Below are 25,490 nucleotides of genomic sequence, written 5' to 3'. Positions count from 1 at the left end.
AAGCTATGTGATTTCAGGTATATCTTGCTGCCAGCAAAGGCAGATTTAGGGAATAAGACAGTTTCACAGAGATATCCTAGGCCCTGAATGACAAGGCCTTCTTTCTTCAGGAAATAGTTTTACAGGCTCTTCCTGTTATTTTTACAGGCCAGTTTGAGACTCAGTGCTGGCTTAGATTTAGTATGAAGCTATCATTGCTTCAGCCTTTCTCCCAGACCAGCCAGTCACTGATTCCTCAAGAGCTCACTATGGCAGTTACCGCCAGCTTTCCCTATTTTATTGGGAGTTTCTCAGCAGTCAGAGGTTTTGTGTCAGAGTTATGGGCTTAACCAAGGGTCAGCTTTCTTTTTATTTAGTTAGAGTATGTTTCCCTGATGGTTGCTGAGAAGACCTTTAAAACATGAAATTTAGAGGCTTAAAAACTGGAAAAGAAATTAAAAGAATTCCCAATTTTGAAAAATATTTTTTACATGAATGTCATCATTACTAGTTGACTCATTTGTGATTTTTTAGCAGATTGAGTTTTTCAGAGATTCTGGAAAGGGAAAATGAGACGGTAGCCAGTGTATTTGTGTAATAAATTTTCTGCAGGATTTTAAGATAGCTCAGGCAAGAAATGTGCGATACAAACTGTCAGGTTAATTTCTTTCAGTGTATTTTCTTCCCAAAAGTTGTTCCCTTTGAAACAGAGTGGCCAAAACAAGTGCGAAACTTCACAAAAGTAACTCACTAATGGAAGTGAAGCTGAGGGCTTCTTAGCATTAGGCAATCTGCATAGATAAAAACTACATTATAAAGTTGTCAGAATGGATCACATCGGGATTGCACGTGTGTTCTGGCATTTCCATCGGCGCACCTCCAGCATTTAAACAAGCCCTAAAATGTTGTGGTATGCTGCAACAGCGTGTCAGAAATTCTGCTGCCCAGCCCTAGGAGTCACCTTTGCCTCTGATTCCTGCAGAGTCCCCTGGTAATGCACAACAACATTGCTCTACACATCCAGGCATTTCGCTTGACCTTCCAGGCAAGCAACAATGCCCAACCCCAGTTCCTTAATTTAATCTTTGACTGTGGTAGCAAAACCAATCAGACCCTAAAACTACTTCCTTGATTAAATTAGCAACTTCTATTTACTGTTGCTCTTAGAATCATAGAATCATAGAATCATAGAATCATTGAGGTTGGAAAAGACCTCTAAGATCATCGAGTCCAACCGTCGACCCAACACCACCATGCCCACTAAACCATGTCCCTAAGTGCCTCATCTACTCGTCTTTTAAATACCTCCAGGGATGGGGACTCCACCACTTCCCTGGGCAGCCTGTTCCAATGTTTAACCACTCTTTCAGTAAAGAAATTTTTCCTTACATCCAATCTAAACCTCCCCTGGCGCAACTTGAGGCCATTTCCTCTCGTCCTCTCTTACCACAACATAATTCGTTAATAACCCTTAAGAGCCTTCTCTATCAAAGCACCCCACTGGCTAGTACAGGCTACACCACAGACAGATTACGGAAATACACTTGCAGAACAACAAAGAATCTTTCACATAGCTTGAGTCCCAGCTCTATCTGCCATGCCTAATGTATCCAGCCTGCAAATCTAGACAGCATCTAGGAACTCTCATGGTCTCACCACACAGACACACCGGGCCCCCAGGAGCGGCCAGCCTGTGGCTTCTCACCTGCCTGCAACCTGCCAGCAGCCCAGGGGCAGTTCTCCTGTTGATGCTACAGTGCTCGGCCATGAGCCCCGGGGCAGGAATGAAGTGCTGTCAGCCGGGGGGTTGCTCGGTAGCAGAGGCATGGAGCTGGGGCGTTGCGGTGTCTGGGCACTCGGCCCAGCAGACTCTTTTTTATTTTGCTCACGCAGTCAGGAAAGTCTGGCTGCCCTTGATGCAAGGGCAAGTTGACCACTGTGTTACTATTTCCCCTGCACGTCGGTTCTCAAAGGCTCCTCTTCCACTTCATGTGGTTCCTGATAAAAACATACCAGCCTCTGAACTCAAGGCTGATGAAAACTGGTGCTTTCTCCTTCCCTGTAACATGAAGTGTATGGTAATACAAGCAATAGAAGGGACTGCCCAAAACAGCAGGGGTGTGAAAATAACCTGTCCTGTGTGTCTCTTTTCCCTGTGATCCTCTCCTGTTCCACAATATAGTCAAGCCAGCGGTCTGTCTTGTTTCACTGCTTGTGGAGAAGTCACTGTAGATGGTCAGGCACCACATCAAATACTCCACATCTACCAAGAACCCATAGACAGTGGCTACTGTGCAGTCTGCAGAACTAGAAAGTAAACCCCACTGGGCAGCAAAAATAGACATCGTTGCTCAGCTAGAAGACTAGACACACTAGCAAGGAAGAACTGAAAGATTATTGAACTTAAGAGCGTCATGCCCATATATCAAAACCTTATATATGTATGCAAGTGTATGTCCTCCAGCACACAATCACATGTTCACTTGCGTGTAGACATACACATAAACATAGTTTTTGTGAAGTGGCATGCTGTTGTGGGCAAAAACAGTCTTGGGTTGGGGAATGTCACTTAATTTATTGCCAATTAACATAAAATTTTAATTACTGATTCTGGAATTGAGAAATAAAGAAGGCAAATAAACAAGTGCTTAAGGAACACATCCCAGCTTCCCTCTGGATACCCCTCCTCCTCCTTGCAGGTCTCCAGTTCCCTAGCCACATGCTACGCTTAGTCCCCTCAGTGAGGTGAGGGGTGGCACAGGAGGTTGGGGTTGGTGTCTTGTGGTTCCTTTGCTTTTGCGGCTCTTTGTTTCTTACTCAACTGCTCCAGCATGGGTTTCTCCATGGCCTGCAGTCCCTTCAGATGCATGTTTCCTCTTGTGGCTCCTTTTGCTCTGGCACGTCTCTTGCTCTGCCCCTGCTCGGGTGTCTCGTGCTCCTGCATGGGTGTCTCATGATACGCCTTCACTTGTGCCTCCTCCTCTCTCTCTGCTATCTCCTGCTCCAGCAGCAGCTACTGCCCTTTCTTAAATGAGGCTCTGTATGATCTTCTGACTGGCCATGATGTTGAGGCATGGTGGGTTGGTGTTCCCTGTTGCTCAGTTGGCTGGACCTGGCTGGGACCAGCACTGGGCAGTCCCTGATCTTCTCCGACACAGGGCACTCTGCAGCCCCACACCCCCGCCCCCACCAACCCTGCCCAATACATATGCACTCAAACAACTATTTATAACATGCTAAATTTTATGCAGGTCAACAAAGAAGTTTCATGGGAGTCTTTCTGCTTCAGCCCATGGGGTAACATGCTCTTCCAAAGAAACTTAATTCCCCCAGTTTCCTATTGCCCTGTGAGCTGTCTTCATAATTCAGTGAACTGTTTAATGTATGCCTTGGAGCTGGCTGCAGGAGCTATATGAAGGACCTGGCTGACTGATGACGTCTTAGACAGAGTGGTCCCTTGTGACAAAGCGCATGGAAACTCCACTTTGCCAGCCTGAAGTTTGAGGGGTTTGCCTGTTGGACACTATTCCCCAGGCTAGCTGGCACCGTGTGCAGTCTCCATCACAACAGCATCCACACAAGCTGTAGTCAGGACCAAGCAGTCATACTGGTGGCTTCTTTCCACACCTCGCAGGCTGCAGTGCAGTAATAACAGCATCTCTTTCATTTCACATTGTCTCCAGCCTTAGTAAAAGGATCACCAGCAGAGAACAAAATGGTAAAAAAAGGCTCTACCAGTGAGACAAAGCTGATTTATGGCCTAAAGGGGATATGAGGACAGATCTAAATGGTCATCTTGGTATGTGCTTGACCCAAGCCCTACAGCCATCCACACTACTTCCCTGCTGATGCTTATCTGGACCCATTCTGGTGTTTTTCTGGCTCCCCTTGGTGCACCTTCTCTGCCACCACAGAGAGCACAGGGGTGGCCTGAAAGAAGAGGGAGAAATGCAGCCATCCAAGCCTGGAGAGAGACAGCAACAGCACCTGGTGGGAATACAGAACCCTCAGTAAAGAGAGAGAAGGCATAAAGAAATTGGCAGTCCTATAGTGCAGGGCTGAGGCTCTTGGAACCCAGGATTTATGATGTCCCACCGGTTATGAGAAAGGTGGACTCTTTTCCTCATTTCGTTCTTCCTACATAGACTGTATATTATGACAAGACTCTCTTGGCAGTGGATTTGCATGAGTAATGTGGCTGTACTGTACCCAAGTAAATCATATTTTGTTCTCAAGCATTCCCAAGTGTTGTTTGTATTGTCCTGGAGTCTTAAAGTGCTACCTGCCCAGCAAAGTTTGACTTTCATAATTAAAAGGAAGTGATTCATCCTGTAGGACAGGAAACCCTCTTCAGGACTGCAAGAATGTGGAGATTCCAGGGCTGCACAAAACAAACTTCACTCACTGCAAAGCTGTAGATACCTCTGGGTTGAACAGCAGCTGTTGGGTACCGTGTGACACCATGACGTACCAAATCAGTTCAGGAAATGGAAAACTGTCAAACAGATGCTGCTAGGACATTCATGGTGGGAGAAGTACTAGTAATTTTGATTGAGGTACACCATTTCCAATAGTGACCCTCTAGAAAAGACATCTTTAAAGAGTTGGTCTGTTGTTGCTTTTACAGTGCATCAGAGAGCATCTTCAGAAGTGTAAGACTGCATGATACCATGTGAGGGTATTGGATCAACCCTTGAGCAGGGTTTTCTTTAAGGTCTCCCATCCAACTACTGACAGGTATAACTCAATAAGAATGAACAAGCAAGACCACAAAAAAGCGGAATAAATAAGTATTATTTCAAGTCAGTGAGAGAATAACTAAACAAAACATGCTGAGCTCTTTATTTCCAAAAACTTAGTCAGAGAAACCAGTTACCAGGCAGCAAACACCTCATAAGCTGAGGATCTCTAGAAAGGGAAACGTGGTATAAAAGTGGTTCGTAGCTAATTAAACTGGGATTTTTTATTTTTTTTTTTTTTAATTTAAGGTTCTCTCATTACTAACAGGAAAAAACAGAGAGGATGCTGTGGTAACTTGAAGCTGCTGGTGTGACTAAGGTAATTAAAGCGGCCCATATGGTTTTCAGACCACCCACCTATCCACCCCAGCCCTTAGTCAAGTCAAAACAAAGCATTACATTTTTGAAGAGTTGCAGCTATGGAAAAATATAGGCCTCTAAAAAGCTTTTTATTAGACACTGCCAAGATAGTTTTTTGATGAGCATTTCTGTTAATTTGGCAACATAAATAAAACACCAGTTTTTTATTATGGTATGTAATGCGAGGTGGAGGCTCTTTGGCAGGTATTCCCCTTCAGGGCTTGTCTCTCAGGCGTAGGAGATGCAGGTGGCAGGGCATGGTGGCATCTTCTCAGGGTTGCTAGTTTTCACACATTCATCTCAGTGAGCCAGATTCTCCTCTCTACAATGTGGTACACCAGGAATAATTCCATAGAAATCACTGGTATAGAGCCAGCACGAGGTCATTACTGGAACGTGAGATCACAAGCAGCTTCTCCCTATAGAGTAGCAAGGGACACCCTGCTCCCAGACAGTTGAGGTTCTACAGGTGAGCAAAAAAAATCTGTGGCTTAGGACTACCACTCCTGCACGTTACAGATGGTCCACTGTGAAATTTTCCAACCTGAGTGACCTAAGAGCCTAACTGCCATTTGCATGCAAAATTAAGCTCCTAAGCAATTTGTGCCATGCCTACAGTCAGTTCTGCAGCTGTTAGATTTTTTGGTTTGCGAGCGGTGCCTTTATCATATCACCAAAGATGGTACTTGTCTCCCCAAATGTGGCTTGCTGGCTGAAGTCGAAGTACCCAGCGGAGGATCAGCCAGTGCTGTCCTCAGAGCCTGATACAGTGCCCTGCGGGACATCTTTGCAGGGCATTTCTGGAGGCTGTTGCGACACTCAATAAACTGTGGGACTGTTGTATCAAATTCCCATGGCTCTATCTTCCACTATGTGTTTTCCACCTCTTCTAATATTTTAGCCTCTTTGTAAACCTCCACTGTTTCTTGTGTCCTTCCTCAGGATAATAATGTTCTTGGTTCTGGTGTACAAATGGATCATCCAGGCTGAGGAGACCAGACATGGGTCTCAGGAAAACGCCACTGCCCAGTGGTTGCCTCTCAAGAGGAGGATGAGGAGAAGGCCTTTGAGGGATTGCATCATTATAGCAGGCAGCACCTGTGTTTTTCTGCTTCTGAAGGTCTTGAGGTCCCAGTGCATCTCTGCCCTCACTCTCCTGCTGGGGCAGGTCATCCTTTTACCTTCTGCCCTTATGGGATTCCTCTTTCCTTAGCCAGAAACTTTTGAATAGGGTAAGCTCTGAGACACAGTCTACATCACGCTGCTTTTTTTTTTTTTCAGGTCCAGGTCTGGCAAAACTAGGTGGGGAGGTTGTGCATTTCAAGGACACGCTGATAGGAGAAACTAGTTTAAAAAAAAAAAGAAAAAGAGGCAATAGAAACGTCGTTAGATTTATACCAGTAGTCAAGAGAAGTTACTTTTTTGATTCCTAAATCTTTTCTGTAACCTTCTGGGGAGATGCACAGAGGTGTTTTCCTGTCTTTGGAGTTGCTTAGCTTCAAGTTACCCTTGTGGCCCTAGCTGCCAGCTTGTAGCAATAAAGCAGGGAAGATTGATAAGGTGAGTCCCAGCGGAAAAGTGAAGGGATGTGGCAGTAACTGTTGCTCTGGCTGCTGTGGAGAGAGGTGGCTGTGGCTCACGCATTTCCCCCATGGCTAACGAAGAGCTGGTGGGAACAGATGCTTCTGAACTCATCCCAACCCATTTACTGCCCACCTGTTTTCAGCATTTGTCCCAGCCGAGCTCCTCCTTGGCTGTGGAAAGGACTCCTCAGCAGATGGAGGCAGCAGAAGTGCCATTGCTAAGGCCAGGGTTAAAGGATCAGAGCACGTGGGAGCAGTTTTGAGCCATTGGGACTGGATTCACTGACCGTCTGTTCCAAAATAATTGATAGCACTGCAAATTAGTGTAATTCTCTCTCTGGTGAGAGGAGATTAGCATCCTCCACAGGCAGTCAGGTCTTTGAAACCTGATGTTCCAGCTTCTCACGACAGAGAAAACACAAGTACGTAAGAGGGTCAAGGCAGGGCACAGTTTTGGATCTTTTTTGCTAAGAAATGTTATTAAGAGTGGAGCTTTTTATTTCTGTCATTTAACTTGCACGAGACACTCAGACATGGATATTAAGACACAGATAATGACTCAGGAACGTCAGGCAGGCAGAGCAGAGCAGAGCTCTTCAGTGCAAGAGCAGAGGGAGAAAGAGAGAATAGCTGCAGCAAGTACATTTCAAGGTCAGCTTTGTGGAAGAGAAACAAAAGGCTGTAGACTTTGAAGGCTGGTGGCTCCTGGGTGTAACTTCTGCCTGCTTTTATGAAGTGGGACTGCAGGGAAGAATCCTACATATTGTGACAATATTTCAGGATGGCGAGTTTTGGGAAGCTCTCCAATACTGTGACAAGCCAAATCTCAAGAACTGATAGATGAATCTCCAAGTGTTGGAAATTATGAGGTTTGTCTACACAGAGAAATTGCAGTGGCTTTAATATCCTGATGGAGTTAAAGATCTGTGATCTCTCCTTTACTGTGAATGAACATTATATTTGTATAAAGGTGTATGATGCCAATACAACCATTTCGGGGGGGGGGGGGGGAGAAAACACACTCCCAACTGAAATAGTTATGCCTGTAGAAAAAAATGGCTTGGAACTACTTAAGTAGAATATGTGGATCATACCAGACAGCTCCAAAAGGCTGCATTATAGTCATTAGGAGATGAAGTTTACATCCTTGACTAAGACTAGATTTGAGACTGGAGTAAACTGATTCTGTCCCTTCTCCTGGCTTCTGCTACAGCTGCTGGCTCTAAGGGGCTGGAGGAAACGGGCCTGAAAGAGGGATCATTTCCTAATTTTTCCAGCCCCTCAGCAGCCATGGCAGTGGAATTTGTTATTGGCAACTAGATATATAGTAGTTTTGATAATTCATGTGGGAGTGGATTTCAGGTTGAAAGATACCCAGATAAACTTAGCATTTTTGCTCAAGTTCCCTGGCTTCTCATACAAACATGAGCTGATTCTGGATTTTCTCAGATCTTCTGAACTGAAGCAACTTTTATGGGGATAGATGGGGTGACTTTCTAGAGGTATATACCTTTCCGTATATACATAGCTGTTAGCCACTTACACGGGGACTTGGGCTTGGGCTCCACTTCAATGGAGTATCAGCAGATTCCTAGTTTAGCCTGAATTGATTTCATTTGCCTCATTCCAAATATAATTCAGAAAACATTATTCTAGGCAGCAGTGACAGCAAGGGACTTCCTCATGCCATCATCTAGGGGTGCAGGGGAGGATATCTCCTACAAATAGATGTCACAGAGTTAGCTGCCCTGGAAAAGAATAGTGTCCCCCAAGGACCTAGCAGAGGAGGGGGAAAAAATCAGATGAGTGACTGGCTGCATGACTGAATCCTGCTTTATGAGTAGATGGGGTAGAGGTCTCTGAGTAGGTAATTCAGCTGGTGCAGTTGCTGGTATTCTGAAAGGGAAGCTTTGACTGCCTGACTGCCAGTTTCCTTGTCTGGTTAACAGATGAACAAAGAGTTTCAGTGTTGCTTCTCCACAATGTTTCTTCACCTTTCATAAAACCCACAATTACATGAACTCACTAAATAGTCACTAAATTTTATCTCCCTGAAACCTATATTACTTTAGCGAAGTTGCAACCAGTTTACAGTAATGCTACTAAATTTATCCAAATCTCTCCTCTAGCCTGTGTAACTTAAAAGGATGTTATGTGTTAGTCTGAATGCAGAAGCCGATAACTGTACGTTATTCTAGCTTTATATTGAATAACAAAGATCTGTGTAGCTCAGTAACCTACATGCAGGAAAAGGAAAAGGAATATAGCTTAACTCTCCCACAGAGAATTGCTGTGTTTTACTGTAGCATCTGTGCCTCAGTTTCTTCCCTGCAATGAGACCAGACCTGTTCCTGTCAAGGGCTTACAGCTTTCTGAATGACAGACAGACAGCTGCTATAATTGTTAAGGTTAAGAGCAGCTCTCTTGCTTGCACTAGCAAAATTGAATTCCACAAAAAAAGCAGCTCGTCATCTGAAATGTTTACTTATTCATCCCTATAAAAGCACTTATCCTCTCTGCAAAACTACAGTGAAGCAAAATACACTTGCTACACCTTAGAATGGCTGTCAAGGGCTTCCTAATTGATTAATGTGAATTTCAACTTATTTTCTTCTTTAGTTCTTTTTACTGCATCTTCTGTCTTTAGAAAGCAGGTCAGCCATCTTGGAGCATTAAATACAAAACCTCATTGTGTGCAATGCATAAAAACAGGGTCCACTGCAGCAAATGAGTTCCAGTGTCAAAGATCTTGCATTAAATTGCCTATCCAGTGGCCCCTTCTTACTCAAGCTTATTCTGATATTTGATGAATTTAGGAGAGTAGAACAGCAGAAGTACACAGATCTAAATCTTAATGCATTTCTTGGGCTACTCTGTGTCACAGTGGATGCTTAACAACCGGAATTATGGATGAAAAGGGAAGGAAGATATGATAATTTAAGCATTAGTCCAGGATTCAAAGACCTGCATTCAGTTCTTAGCTGTCATGCGATCTCAGTCTCTCCATTCCCCATCTGTAAAACACTTTTAACAGCTGTAGCCTTTCTCTTTGGGAAGTCTTATGAAAGTGGATGCAACAGCATCAAGAAAATGTCTAGGTACCATACAGCTGTGTAAGCCAGTAATGTAAGCAATGTATTGAACGGTGTATTGAACAAACCATTTTTTCCATATGCAATATTAAAAACTATGAGTCTTAGAAATGATGAAGTAGTGTGATTTTCCCCTTCCATTGATTCCGAGCATTTTAGCAATTTATGTAGCCTTCTGTAGTCCTTTCAGGTTCCTTCCCAAGCCAGAAGGTGACTCAGGTGTGCCTTCTGTGCCTTGCACACGGGATACATGGCATCAGGACATGGTGAAGAAGTGGTGAGAAAGTGTTGCGCAGACCCATGAGGGGACAGGAAATTTCCCCTGATGTCTCTGCTCGCCCGGTCTGCTGTAGGAAGCCCGAAGCATTGGAGTTATGGATATGTTTCTCACTTTGAGCTTTTAGGTACTTGATGAAATTGCAGATACTCTTGTCTCCTCTTCCCTGAAGCCTCTCTCTAGCCTTAGCTGAGATAGCAAAGAATGCTTTCTTTGTTGGGAGGGAAGATAAAAAGGGAAGGCAAAAAGTGGGAAAATAATCTTATCTTTAAAATGTAGTTGGAGCCAGTGATGCAGTAAATTCAGCTACTCGGTTGCTGCTTTGCAGTTGTTTGTTTCTGCCATCACCCACTAATGTAGTTGAAAGGCTAACTACTGAAGTGATTGAATGCCTTCTGATTTATTCTTTCCTCTGTTCTATATCCAGTATATATTTTCATAAGTTGGGCTGTCATTACCATGAAGGTAAAATTTCTGTCCTTTCTCTAGAGACTAAATGTATAAGAAAATAAAACCACAAAATGTTTATAGTATCACTTGCAGTGTATCTGAGTATACCTAGAGTCTAAAAATAACTATTTTAATTAGCGACCTCTTGGGGGTGAGCCGAGAGCTCCATTTTTAGTTACAAGATATTGGAGGAGGTGGAACTCCAGGACAGTTTCAGGGCAATAATGTAGCACGGATTTCGGAAGCATAGTTCCTAGCCCAGCAGAGGAGTGGGGAAAGTTTGTGACTATGCTGTTCAACATCACAGCGTGCTTGCACTGTAACTACAATGTGACTGAGACATCTTTAAAGTCACAGTGTTCTATATTAAAAATCCTGGTGATGGCTAAGGGATTAAAACATGGGGGAGTAAGAACTGCTAGAGCTTACTGTTATGGGAAAGCAATTATGTACCAAATACCTAAATGCAGATACATTTGATGGAAGGTATTGGTTGATGGGCTACTACCTGCATGGAACTGGGCTCGTAAAGAATAATTATAAGTTAATCAGTGGTATAAGTCAATTTTTTTAAACAGTTACATAGAATTCTCCTTTGAGTTCTGCTTTTGTGTTCCCATTGGCATAAATGTGAGTCTACTCCTAAAGCAAAAGGCAAAATAACAGTACTGTGTTAAATTATTTGCCAGATTTATGGTCTGTCACATCCTGCTGTCTGACTAGCTCTGTTGGGCAGGGTTAATACTGCTGTGGAAAACTGAATTTAAGATTGTCTGATTTGCTAAATCTCAATCTTTATCTTAACAAATATTATCTTAGGTAAGTGGGAGGAGGGAGGGGGAGCATTTATCTTGCACAACGCTATAAAACAGTAATTGCAATTGAAAAGCAGTTGTGTCTTGTTATATTGACTTTTATTGTTCTGAAATAGTAATGATGGTAGACAGTTTCCTTGCTTGTCTCTAGACACATGCAGGTGTTATTGCAGGGTAGCTAGGGAAGGAGCTCATTTGCTACCAGGAGTACCAGCCTGTGTGCATGCTCTGACCCTACAGTACATTTCAGCCAGCTTGCTCCCTTTTCACTAAGCATAAGCTACTTCAAGCTTACATTTACTGCTGCATAAGAGCATGTAAGTGAGAAAATAGACAATATTAACTTATTCCTGTGCTTGGCAGTAATAGCACTGCACTGGCTTCAGAAGAGCAATGCTTGGTCATGAGAGTAAAGGAGATCAGACTGGGATCCACAGACTGGAGTTTTCAACAGGGCATGGAGAAGTGGAGATGGTACCCACTAGCTTGTGAAGCTCCCTTAGACCCTTGTGAAAGTACCATGTGCTGTGCTTATCTCTGCGTTCCTAGTTATTAGCTCTGGGTGGTTTAAGAACAGTCAAGTTATAGCTCCATACTATGGTCAGTATGATATACTGTTCATGTGCTATCAGTGTGGGACATCTGGGCCATTTAGGGGCACACATACCTATCAGCAGTAGGTTAGGTTAGATGGAGGACTTGAGCTAACTCTGCTGAAGCCAATGTGAGTCTTTCCCATGACTCTGATTTGAAGCTAGATAGATAGAGCCATATTTTTGCACGAAATTTATGCATACTTCTTAGTGTCCCTGCAGGACAGAGTTGAAACGCAACATTGGAGGAGGGCTTAAGAGAAACTTGTACAGCTGTGGTCAGTGTTACACTTAAGACTGTACAAGCTCCCCTGTTCCAACTCTGTTTACAGTGAGACGTCTCTGTTTTTTCTAAGGGAGGTGGCATTTTTGGTGGTTTGTCCTTTCAGATGCTCTTCCTCCTCCAGCTGTTGTCAAATACACTGAATTGTTACACAACTGCTGCATTTGTTATGCTGTTATATGACTGCATTTATAGGGACAAAAAGCCCAATAGGTCTCAAATGATCTCTCTTTCTCAATGGCAGGAGCAGTGGCAGCAGCAGGAGGTATATACTAAGAATACCTCTGGAAGAGAGAGGAAGAGCAAGTATGCATGTACGTATCACTTTGCACACTGACACTCCTCACAAGGGAATTGAGGAAATAAGCCAATTAAGCTTGAAAAAGGCGGTGTTAGTTGAAGATCCTTCTCTCTGATTCTGCAAAGGTTTAACCAGACCTCTGAGTTGGCAAGAGATTCATTTTAAGAAACAACTGCTTAAAGAGTTCCCCTTATTTGTCTGCTATCAGTCAGAGTCTCAGTTTGCTGCCCCAGTGGTAAACATTCACCTCCACGCTGGGAGCATCTGTCTCTGTGTCCCCAGCTCTTTTCAGCCAGCAGGAACTAACGCCGAGGAGTCAGCACGTCTTTATTACTGGGAAGTTACACTGTCTGTGTGCAAATGTTGTTGCTGTTAACTTGAAAATCTGGCTGTGTAGTGCTGATAGCAAGAAACATTTATAAAACTGGGATTCTCTTCCTGGGTCTCCTGCTGAAGCCTGATCGTTTGACTGTAGTTGGTGGAGGCATCAACAAAGATACACCAGCAAGGCTGGTACAAATAGTACTCGCAAAAGAAGTAGTTAGGTGACCAGAAGGAGCTGCTCAGGTGCATTTATTGCGGGTTAGAAAGTGCCCTTGAAGGTAAAATCTTCTAACTAGTCACAGAATAGGTGCAGCAGTGGTAACAATTTCTACCAATGTGTTCAAGCTCTGACCATAATTAGACTCTGTGTCATGGTATCTGTCCTTGAATTCATACCTACAGGTTGTAGCGATGTGGCTTTACATGCATAACTCTCTGCCAGGAACCGGATGAGGATGTTAATTTGCTTTGCACAGACTTCTAATTGCCTGTTGAAATTAAAATAGGTTTTGGCCACAGTACCTTGGGCTGATTTTTAGTTAGGTGAAAGCATGGTAGGTCCCATTTATATATATTAGAAGAGCTGGGAAGAGGGATGGGTATGAGATGGTAATCTTTGCAGATAATTAGTTTGTTTAGGCTAGATGAATCTTCAAAGAGTGAGAAGCTTCACAGGGATATAGCCAAAGGTATGTGGATGGGCAGCAGGCTGGCTGATCTGTGCAAGTGTGCGTGTGTGTTAGTAACTACTGGGGAGCTAAAGGCAGGTAGGGACTATTAATATATCTCATGTGAGTTAAATGCAGCCACAGAGCCAAGGCGCTTACTACCACTGACTGTCTAATGGTGCTTCATTAGCACCATGCTTTTGAAATAAGTTCTACCTATTATGGATTACAGGATAAATTTATACCATTTCTTGTATTTTGCCCAGAGGCTGGCCTCTCATAGAGAAAGGACCATGGGCCGGATGATCTTGCGTGAACTGATGTGCTACAAAAGACTTTAAAAGATAAAGGGCTCTGTAGTCCATTACCATTCTTCTGAATCTTTCATATTATTAAATTTATCTCATTATAATGCCTCTTTTCAACAGGAAGCTATCAAATGGATCCCAAGAATGTGGTCATTCTGACCTAGCTCATTCAGATTCACTTATCTCACGATACAAAGCATAGCCGGAATACACCAGCTGTACAGAAGAAGATAAATAGTTCAGATGTCTATTTGGAACCACTGTAAGTACAGCTTTTCTCTCCAGTAATGTAATTTTATCTGCTGTATCTAATTGCGGGTAGTTGCTGAATCTGATGATGAGGTTGCTCTGTTTTCTGTCTTAACAAAGTCCCTAAAGCCTGAAGGAATGAGAAAAATCAAGATTATTTAAAACTCTCCTGAGTGATTCCACTGTTGCACAGAAGGATGTTTTTCTTGGGCTTTCATGGATTTCAGTAGTTCAAAACTATATTGTCATCTTCTATGGAAAAGAAGTTCTAAAACCTCCTGTGAGATGAGAAGGTTCATGAATTGGTTCAGTAGTCAACCACCAACATGTGAGACAGAGACTGAACTAACCAAGTGTTCTCTTAAAAACATCACCCCCAGAAGCCATTTCTGACACTTCTAAAATGTAGAATTATGATGTGATGCTTGTCTTCTGGTGATACTTTATTGATTTCCCTGTGGTTTGCAGGAGAATTCCTGTCTGCGGCAGCAGAGGGGCTAACCGGTTGCTCTGCACTGTTAAAGCAAATCGGTGGTCTCATATTCATGGCCACAGTGCCACCTGGAATACAACTTGGGAGTCTCCTTGCCAGCCATAGACCTCCCATGCTTGAGCAACAGCTGCCTCACTGTTCAGCTGTAGGTGTTTGTTCCATTTGTACATATCCCCGTCCTTTAAATTATTCAGCAAGTTTGATCCCTGCACTAGAGGGCAGTGAGAGTCAGCTGCACCAGCTGGTAGGTATGTCACACCAGCCCCAGGAAAAGTGGGAAAATCTGTGAGCAGAAGGGGCTGCCAAGTCTCAGGACTTCCCTTTTAGTCCTTCAGCCCCTTAGTATTAGCCCTTTGCCAGGGCCAGGAGTGAGCAGCACACACACTGCCATTTCTCGTCGTGAATGAGAAACTGAAGTGCAGTGGCTGCTGGATCCTTTTCCAGAAGGTATTTATGCAAGCTGATCCCTCTTCCTTGGCTATTCATAACCCCAACTTTGCATGTATTGGGTATTTTCTGGGCCCACCTCATAAATTTTTAATGTAGATAAATCAAAAGGAAAATAACTGGATAGGAATGAAATGATGAAAAAATTGCTGAATTATATGATTTCAGTAGGACAGGACTTGGACAGCTGTCATTGATTTAAATAGACATTTAACTGCCTGGGTTTATCTGGAAAATCAAGTGTGACATTTTTGCGTAGTCCCGTATAGCCCTGTAGACTCCATCAAAGCATTTCTGTCTCCTGCAAAGCTTTGTGCTATTCACAAATCCAATTGGCTTGCTACACATCACCTTCATGAAAGGCTACATTCACTTATTTGGAAGGTCCTGCAACATTTCAAATCCCGTTTGAATTGTAAGACAGACACTGGGAGTATCCATTCCCTTGCCTGCTTTCTCCCCAAGGTGGCTGAACATGCCTGGCTTCTAGCTGCAGTTTGGTATGGGCTGTTGGGCTGTGCGCTGTGGCGTGTAGCATGCCAGGGGCAAGGGATTTGGTAGATCCTTTTAGAAAGAGTGTGGGCTCCCATGAGACACAGTTCGCCCAAGATTTGGAAAGGAAAGCCATCATGTGATTGGGGAAGTGTATGTGAAGCACAAAGCAGAAGAGAAAATGGAGTTCGATGGCAATAGGTCTGGGACACAGGGCAGTTGATTTATTTAGGAGAAAGGAATTTTTCTCCCTCATAGCCAGCACTGCACCATCCATGGCATTCTGAATTTGCCTCTTGAGAAGTAAGCATTGCCTGATGCCTCAGACAAGATGCTAGACTTGGTGGTTGCTAATGTGACCTGGCCTAGCAGATCCTGTGGTGTGTTGAAGGGAGAACCCTGGCAACCATCTGCTTGGAAATTCCTGCCCTAGTGTGCAGCCAGATTTACAGCACCACAAGCATGAGGAAAGCATATCAAAACAGGAACCTCACATAAATACCATGCTGTTGAGTGAACGGCAGCTTGTAGTAAAGAGCAGTTGACTTTGCAGACTGGCCCCAAATAGATTTTGGTTAAGAGCTGGGTTTTTTTCATCAAAAAGCTGACGAAAGGCAGAGAAGCAGACAGATCTGTCATCAGCTCTGGTTGAGGGCCCATGCCACCAAGCCATCTTGGTGAATCCTCCTCCTCCCTTTGCACCTCACATGCACTGCTCAGGGCTGTCCGTAGCCCACTAGCTGCCAAGCCTGGTTTTCCACCATCTGCACTAGACAACCTTTTCTTTTGGCTTGCTGCTGCTGTTCACGGCTCTATCAGTTTGAATGGCAAACATGGATACAAGCATTACGAAAAGCAAAGCCCCATGTGGAGGTGACGGTGTGCACCTGGAACTGGTCCAAATTGATTAAGTCTTCCTTCTTCCTTCACATGCTTAAGCAGGAACCAGGAAATATCTTCAAGGGATTTTTTTTTTTTCTAATTCCTGCTTATTCTTTTCATAAAGGGCTGGCAATTTGTAAACATCCCCAAAGCATAAGGTGTGCTCTGAGCTTTAGCTTTCTCAGGTTTCATGTCTGTTTACACTACAATAAAGCTAAATAAATGAAGGGCAATAGTAGCATCACTTTGCTTTGTTTTCTGGCTGGCATTTCCAGTCTGGTCTGGAACAGCTGAACCCAGGAAGGGATTCCCACTGTTGTCAAAGGGCTCTACATGAATGTGTCCAGGGCCAGTCCTACATTTCTTTTATTTTGCATGCCCTAAACTCCCACCAGTTTCACTGGGTGCTGACACTTTTTGCCAACGGCAGCATCAGATCCCCCAGCAGGGATCTCCTGTATTGAGGCTAGAGGAGATTTATGTCTCATTTCCCTGTGCTGTGTGTAATCCTTGTGCTGCAGCATAAGGGCATAGGGAGTACAAGGTCCTGCAATTCTGATTTCATAGTATTTTGCAACACCTTTGTACTCTCTTCATTTCTGTAGGGGACTGCATGTGATGCAGGGCAGTGAGGAGGAGGATTGCTAGTGCCTTGGGAAGTGCTTGTCCTGATCACTGAGACTTATTAGCTTTTAGGCATGAACAAATTAATCCAAAGAAAATAAACCAAATCCTTCTTTAAAACATCAAGCTCTTTTCCTTTTCCTTCTTTTCCTTTTCCTTTCCCTTTCCCTTTCCTTTCCCCTTTCCCTTTCCTTTTCTTCCTTTCTTCCTTTTTTCACTTTTCTCCTCCTTCTCCTCTTTTTTTTAATTTCCTCTCCTATGAGCACCAAAATTTCTTTTAACCTTCTCTTCCAAATTTTCAGACAGCTCTGGCCTCAAACAGGAGCTGATGTATCAAAACCCCATGAGAGAGGTCTATTCTTACTGTATTTCTGGCCTATTTTTACTATGAAGAGAGATGGATGCCCTCTGAAGCTCAGAATGGTGTCTAGAGTTTCGGATGCTTCCCCTAACCACTATGGCATTTGGCCATCACTTGTCCAGAATACATACTCTGTTGTTTGTAAATTACTTGTCTGCTTACAAGGGAAAAAAAAGTCACTACAGAGGTGAACTGTTGTCAGTTTGGAGAGTCAAGGGTGGGAAATGTTACTCTGTCTTTCTCTTTTGTGGGGAAAAAAGTGGGAGAGTATATCATAAAATGACCACTCGAAAGGCAGTAAGAGTAAAGGACAAAAGGACAGAACTCGCTCACATTTCAGGTCAGCTAGGTGCCAGGTTTTCCCCCATGCAAGGTACATTACCTGTTTCAAGCATTTTTCTTCACAGTGGTGTTAGTAGACAAGACACTTGATTTATGAATAAGAAACTGAAAGACAGAGAGAGATAAAGGGGACATTTGCTCCACATCACAAAGGTGGGGATATTCTCAAGGAGAAAATGCTGGCTCACAGAGATGGACCTAGGCCACTTCTAGATGAGGCAGCAGGGTACTCGGTAGTACAATTCCCTCAGCCCGGTGCTTACTCTGGCACTGACAATAAGTCCTCGGGTAGCTATGCCTTTTTCTGTAGCTTTGTTGGCCAGTTTAAAACTAGCTTGTTTGTGTCTGCGCAGGCTGAGGTTGAAGACGTGGCTTGGGTTGTGAAAGAAATGGCGGACCAGAGACTGAACAACGCTCCCGGGTGTTCCACACCATCTCCCTTTCCTGTGTTACCCAGCGCTGCATCCTGCGGGGCAGGAAGGAAGGAGGAGCCCCTTCGCACTGCACTGTGTCTGGCCCCACGGGCAAGCAGAGATTTCCTCTTTGCCAGAGCTCTCAGTCTGTCACCTTGCACCAAAAGTAACATCATATCAGATTGATTTCTGGGATATCATTTTGGGAGCACAGCCGCATTGACTTCTGTTGCTGAAGTTTATATAAAAATGAAAAGTATCTTTAAAAAAAAAAAAGACAGTTCTACAGTCCTCTGAAACCCTTAGTGGATTTAGAGGGTATTCAGAAAATCAGGTCTTCCACATAAACCTTCTTAAAGGCTCTGCAAGTCAAATCCTGCCTCCTCGATGCTTTTTCCCATAGGTTTTGGTGGGCCTCAGACAGTATGGCTAATTTGGAAGGCAAACACCATAGTGATGATGCCCAAGGAGGGAAGTCCATTATATTGCCTTCATGGTGCAGAATAAATGCAGGCAAGGGCAGAAGGGATGGGGGAGCAACAAACTCTACTGCATTTCACTGAAGTGAGAAGAGTTGCTGGAGAACCATTTCCATGGCAGCAGTTCTGTTGAGTTAGTAGTATTTTTGCATAACAGTTTATTAGACTAGAACTGCAATTCAAAAAAAAACCCAACCCTTAATAATCATCTCTGGGTTTAAAGTAAGATGTATTTCACCTTTGTTGTCTCTTTTCTTTTCCTTTTCCTTTGGAAAAATGCCTAATGGAAACCAGATGTGTCACTTGTACGCAGCAGTACATAAAATGAGAAAACTTTTCAGAAATTTTTCTCCTCTTGTTTTAGAAGTCGATTCAGGCCTGTAAACAGATGCATTCTTCACTGCATTAGCAGTTTATTCCATTTTTAATCAGCCACATGATGCTATCCAAATATCATTTAACCTATAATCGTCTTTTGTCCAGAAGCCCAAATATTTGTATCGCTGGTAAGAACTCATTGAGGTGGCACTCAGATTTTTTTTTTGTCCGCTGAATGCTGCCAAGTAGTTAAGTTATAATATATTCAGAGATTTGAAAGGCTGCAGTCTGAGTACTCTCCCTAGTTATAAAATCTCTATTCTGGGAACTAACTATCCAGTTAGTACAATTGCTTATTTCCCGTAAGAGCAGGTCAAACCTGGTTCACAGGTAATATACCTGGTGATGTGTAACATCATAGTCTATATGGAAGTTCCTCTCTGAGGACAGCTACGATCACCTTGAAGCAAGTACATTAAAAATCCTTGAAGATCTGTACTGTACATGGTGTTGCTAGAAATGCTGCTTTTCTTAAATTCTAATCTTTTATTTAAGCAAAAAGTTAGTAGGCTTTTATCTTCACTAATAGATTGTGGCAATGTGTAGGGCAAAGCCAGGTGACACTGAATTCTAAAATGTCTGACTTAGCAGAACTGAAGGGAAAGCCAGGAAGAACATGTGCTGTGCATGGTAATCTGGAATTGTGCACATAAGGAAATATTCTGGTACCATGGACATTTCAGATGTGAAATACATGCGCAGCCTTTAGATCAAAGGATCCCTACGTGTTTTATTATGCTGATCTATCTAATAATATTGTGCAAACTCCAAAGTACCAGGATTTGGTAAACATTCACTTACCCACCTCTGATATGGAGCAATTGCAGGAATCAATCGTAGTTACTGTCTAACAGCATGCAACAAACTAAGCTCAGATTTGTGGCAAGAGGAAAGGAAGCTCTTACTCGTATGAAATGACAGGACAAAGTCTTGTAGCTGATGCCTTTGCCATAGTTTTGTGTGTACATACCTTGGTCTTGCCAAAGGAGCAGAAGAGACTGAATGCCAGGGTAGGGGCAAGGTCTTGAGTCCTGCTTGGTTGTGGGGATTGCCCCGGGGGTTCTCACAGGGGGGTGCACAAGCACTGACCCAGCACAGGGAGACCAGAAGCAACTGAGATCTCCGTGAAGGTATACCGAGCTGATGAAGAGTGACTGGGGGAGTGATTGTGGGGAAACGGACCTTCAGTGGTGGGTGGGTGGGTTTGGGAAAGGGCCGAAGGGGAGGGTGAAGGAGTCCGAGTGTTTGCAAGATGATGCCTCTTCGCCCCAATTCTGTCTGGTGTTGCACAGGTGGCTGTGCAGGTAGCAGTGGGAACTTCAGCACTTCTATCAGGTTTCTGTGAGTTTTGGCTACAGAGGGTACACTCAAATGGCTGGCACTGAGTGTGTACACAGTGCCAATTGTTGTTCAGGCTGGGAAGCAGTATCAGCAGTATCAAATGGAGCTGGTCCAGAAATGTCACCGCTGGGTTAACCACTATTGACTATAATAACACACAAGGTGGTGCAGCGAGTGGCTATATGCTTGTCACAGCAGGTGATTGCAGAAGACTAGGAAGGGCAGCAGTCTCACTAATGGACAAGGCAGCTTGATCTTAAGAAGGCAGAGAAATGGCATGAAACTGGTAGAGGAAGAGAAGGAAACACCCATCCCATACTCCTTGAAATCTCACTGGCTCCTCATTCATAAGGCTTAATGGTATTGCCATGCTTTTCTGGCATTTGAATTGTGAAAGGTTCAAATTATGTTCTCCTGTGGACGGCCAGAATACTGCAAATTGGTCAGAATCACCTTCTTTTTTCTCTGCCAGTGGGACAGAGAAGAATCACAATTTTTCCTATGGAAAAAAAGGATTTAAGCTGTTAGAGCTAGGGTGATCTTTTTTCTAGGTGTGGTTGGGTTTTGGCTGGTTGTTTTTTCCTCCATACCAAGCTTTTTCAGGTCTGCATTATTTTACTTAGAACATGTTACTATTTTAATCTCTCATCAGCCCAAACCATTGACCTAATACGTTGTCTGAGATAAAATGCATTATTTGATACAGGAAAATTTGTGTCAGTTTAAAAAAATAAATTGTGTGCTCACCAGCAAAAGGGAGCCCTTAAGGATCAGGTCTCAGCTTCTGAATTTGCAAATGAGTGCTGATTCAGGTAATCCAGTTTTTGACAAGCTAGTCAGCACCCCACAATGTCACATTTAGGCCCAAAATATATTTAAAGCAGCTGTTTGCTAAGGTCATGCATCTGTCCACCCATTTGTTTACAGAACTACCCTAAATACAAGGTCAAAACTTCACTGTAGTTTAGCTAAGATTCTGAAAAGAAAGAAAATCCCATATGCTTTCCTTCTCGATTTCAGTATGTTATGTGTTAATTTAAAACTTCTCCACTGCTGTGGAGAGCAAAAAGTGAACCTGGCTAGAGGCAAGTGGTGAAGATAAGGACTCTGAATTGTTCTGACCCTGCAAAGAGAAAATCCCAAGCACACAAATCAACTCTACTTAACAGAAAAAATAAATCATTCTCACAGCTATATCTGAGTCATGGCATTTTAATAACACCACTAAGAATGCTATTGCAGATTATCTAATTATTCAAGGAAGAAATTCCCCAGCCCAGGCTTTCTACCAAATCTCTTCTCACCATTCCTGGAGGATTGCTCTGAAAAAGGATGGCCTTACGCTGGCAGAACCCTTGTGGAAGTCTGTGGGAGTTTGCTTTCACTGTGAGCTGCAGGAAACAGTTGGTGAAAAACTAAGTCTGATGGTAAGCGCTGTCAGGCAAATGGCCAAGTCCAAGAAGGAATACAGGCACCTAAGCTCTTACTGATCTCTGTGACAGGCTGTGGCTTACATTTCTTCAGGTGGCTGGTCCTGTATATTCTTTTGTCTTTTAGGATTAACATACCAAACTTCAAAAGTTTGCTTATTTTCACAAAGAATAAAGAAGTGGCGTGTTTTCAAGAGCCATGGGCAAACTGGGCAGCAGTGCAGAAAGGAGAGTCCTGGAGAGGATGGTTAAAAAGCTGGGGGCAATCTTAGATTACCTGACATGCAGATGGGTTGTGCTGAATGCTGGACAGAGGACGACAATGAATGCTGGAGCATATGCAGTGATGCCTTGCAGCTTGCTGATGGCAGCTGTGCCAGTGATGCAGCAGGTACGCCCAAGGGATGAACTAGTCCCAGGGCAAATGGAGCCAGTGCACTGGTGGCTCCAAGTGTCTTTTACAAGCATCCTAGGTGCCCCAGGTTTCCTAAAGAAAACCAGGGCATGGAAGGAATGAAATACCAGGGAGAGTTGTACCCTCCAGTTACTTTGCATCGTTGCAGAAGTCCTCAGAGGCCACTAAAACAAGTGCACATCCCTCACAATCCTTGAGGCAAGAAAATACAATCTGGCTGAAAAAGTTTTCCCTTTACAGAGTTCTAGGACGGCATCAGATCTAAGCATGGGTGAAGTGGCCTACTGAATTGCAGCTAATATAGCTTTGATTTAGGAGTTCACAAGCCAAGCTTCCATCAGTATCCACCACACATGCAGAGTTCCCCAAGAGTTCCTTCACAGTCCATGCCTCTTCAAGGTGGCACCACTGTCCTGTTATAGTCACTGCAGCTTATTGCTGGGGACACACATACCATGCAAGCAAAACCCTCGTACAGCACCTTCTTTCCTGTGCTGTTGCTTCTCTACTCTATGTGGAAGGTCTTTCAGACCAACACTCAGGTACAGAAAAACATTGCACAAGAAATGAATCCTTCCCTGGGCAGGCACAGAGCAAAGAGGATTTGTTCCACCCTTCTTCAGATATCTAGAAGGTTAGTCTTGATGGCAATGCAACCTGAGACCTGCTCTTTCCTGAATCCCACCTTTTGTGATCCACAGTGGACTTTGTATTGTTTTGATACACAGTCTCCACGGCCAGCAACCAGCCCTCCCAGCTCACAGGAGAACAGCCCACAATAAAGTCAGCAATTTTGCCTCCTGACTTGACACAGACCTTCACTTCATTTGTGGCTCCTGTGAAACAACTTGGCTGTAAATCTAGCTAGGCAGGTTGAACAGAAGTTTTGCTGAAGTAAGATTAGCAAGTTCAAGCCTTGATTAGCATCTAACTTCCAGAAGTGGATGTGCTCTAAGGAGACACATAAATGTTTGTTTTCTTTGTGAGAAGATACAATATTATTTAGTTCATTGTAACATGTCAGGATTTCTATTAGCACAAGAAGCTTGAAGAGGAGTCCGTGCCTTTTTGAGAGAGGGAGACAAAAAACAGAAATACAAAGAACCATCACATATGTATAGCTACTGGAAAAAATAAAGAAAAATCCAAACCCTACTGCACACAAACAACAGAGATAATTATATAATTTTAAATGTTTTAAGGGCAGCACTCATGTCTGGGGTGACCAATTATCCATCTTTTCTATGTCCTAGGGAAAAGAAAAGTATTATAATAATTGCAGGCCTTGTTCAATGGTAGATGAGTCATTTAATGACAAAACTGTAGCAAAGAGTCCAAACCACTTAATTCAAGTACATTTTAATCTCCAGTCCTGTTTAATTATCCAGTTATAGCAACTTGGATGGAGAGTGATAGACTGTGCATATCAAGTGACTTAAACTCCAGATTTTATTTGTAAACTATCAGTGAAGAGGATGGTAAAACTAGATCCTGACCTCTTCTGAGTGGTATTGCACTTACTTAACACAGATGAAGAGCATGCCCAGAGAGTTAAAAGGAGTTCAGTAAATCTTCAGTGAAACTGGAGACACTTTGAAAGGCAGAAAGAGGAATATATAACAGCTTGTGTTATGACCTAGAAACTCAGTCACTCCATTTTTATTACCATTCTGCACTAAAACCAGAAACATAGCCCTGCCCTGCTCCAGAAATTTTAACGTCCAGTCATACAGTTTGTATGGAAAATACAAGTGTTCTCTGAACTTACTGTAGGCCTTTGTTTTGTTTTGCTTTTTATCATCTACCTTGTTTTACCTAGTCTTTGGTCTTCTGTGTTTGCTAAAGCTATTCAAGAATGCAGTGCCAAACAACGCCCTATTACTGCTCTGCAGCTTTTATATGAGAAGGTAGCCTCTCAAATGTACTCATCCTAGGCAGCAATAGCTACCTTCACCCACAGTTAAGGTTGCACAATCATTTCCCTTACGAGACTCTTTACTTTTTTTTTTTTAGGTTTTTTTTTCCGAAGTTGTTTGCAACTTCGCTAAACCCTATCATTCAGGCTGAAATTTTCCATGCCGGATGTCTATCTCAGGCCTCTTTTGCTTAATTTAAAACAAAACAACTTAAATATCACACATTTCTGAGAACAAGATGATGCAAAATGTGTACATCTGCCCACATTAGAAATCTTACTGTCAATTGAAAAGCTCCGGTGCATTCACTCCTTCACCTTGTTTGGAGGTCAATACAAAGCTGCCCTGCTTTTTAGAAGTGCCTTCGTCATTACTGTGGTATTTCTTGAAATCTGAAAAAAGTGTAGGACTGAAGCACTCGGGCTGTGCTTGGTTAGAAGGGACCTAGAGTTTGGAAACTAAATTCTGTAAAAACATGCCAGCCTTTCACATGGAAACCAGCGTAGTCTGAAGTGTCACAGCAGTGGCAGCACCTGCCTGGCCCCAGGCAAAGAGCACAGGCACCAGGGAGAACAGGGTCGGCCACAGGCAAAGGATTTTCCTCTCCAGATCCAGAACTTAGGTCTGGGTCTGTTGTTCATGTTCAGCACATAATTTTGAAATTCCCTGGCAAACTAGGTACTTGGGGGTTCTTCTTAGGGTAAGCCTATGGATAGGAGTTTTCCACCATGAGTAGTTTCTCTGTTATCTCAGGTGGGGAAAGGCTGATGAGGAGCTGATGTTCCAGCTGATAAACCTTGTGAGGACTAAGGTGAAATTCTGATGTCGCCGTTGTTTAGTTTTCTTTTAATACTTTGGAAGCACTGTGGAATGTAATTCACACACCACCATTAACATTGCAGCCATTCAGAAGCCAGGACTGTCCTTGCAACTGTATTCAGCCCCCCTTTATGTCATGAGAATGGTGCGGAGAGTATAGAGAAACAGTTGAGAAATTTTGATGTCAAGGTGACCGACTGGAGAGCTACATCCACCTCCGGACTCTGCTCATTAAACTGTCTCCTCTGGGACTTATGACTCTTCCTTAAGAAGCTTCAAAGTATTGCCATTTTCTTTATGTCAGGCTTCTTCCTCTCATTCCCTCTCCCTCTGGCTTATGTTAATGAAAGTATTACTACACTGTGAATAAAGAGCACATATGTGGCTAAAAGCAAGGGTTACGGCAAGATATTAGACCTTTCGTCACAATAACTAGGTGTCAGAAAGAAAGGGAACAGTGTTCTTTTTGAGGTGCATATACCATTTTATTTACATTTTTCCTCTTCTGACAGAAGCTGTAGGAGCAGGTCTGTGATACTGTCAGAAGTCCGGAGCAGCTGGAGACAGGTCTACTGCAAGCACAGACAATGCAGGTCTGCCTGGGGCAGCAGACTGCTACGCGCTGCAAAGTGATGAT

The 25,490-nt window shown here is 43.4% G+C and overlaps 1 long non-coding RNA gene across 1 annotated transcript in view; it reads left to right on the top strand.

Annotated features, from left to right (window-relative positions):
* The first annotated feature begins 12,420 nt into the window (after positions 1 to 12,420).
* The window catches only part of LOC143155854 (uncharacterized), a 45,619-nt gene continuing 32,549 nt past the window's right edge, over positions 12,421 to 25,490 (top strand). The window contains exons 1-2 of the long non-coding RNA XR_012994478.1: positions 12,421 to 12,485; positions 13,893 to 14,034. This is a non-coding gene — a long non-coding RNA (uncharacterized LOC143155854). The remainder of the gene's footprint in view (positions 12,486 to 13,892; positions 14,035 to 25,490) is intronic.

This window comes from Aptenodytes patagonicus, chromosome 1 (genome assembly GCF_965638725.1).
Source record: "Aptenodytes patagonicus chromosome 1, bAptPat1.pri.cur, whole genome shotgun sequence".
Classification (NCBI taxonomy): domain Eukaryota; kingdom Metazoa; phylum Chordata; class Aves; order Sphenisciformes; family Spheniscidae; genus Aptenodytes; species Aptenodytes patagonicus.
The sequence above is the reverse complement of the archived record's forward strand: the minus strand, read 5'-3'. Positions and strand labels throughout refer to the sequence as shown.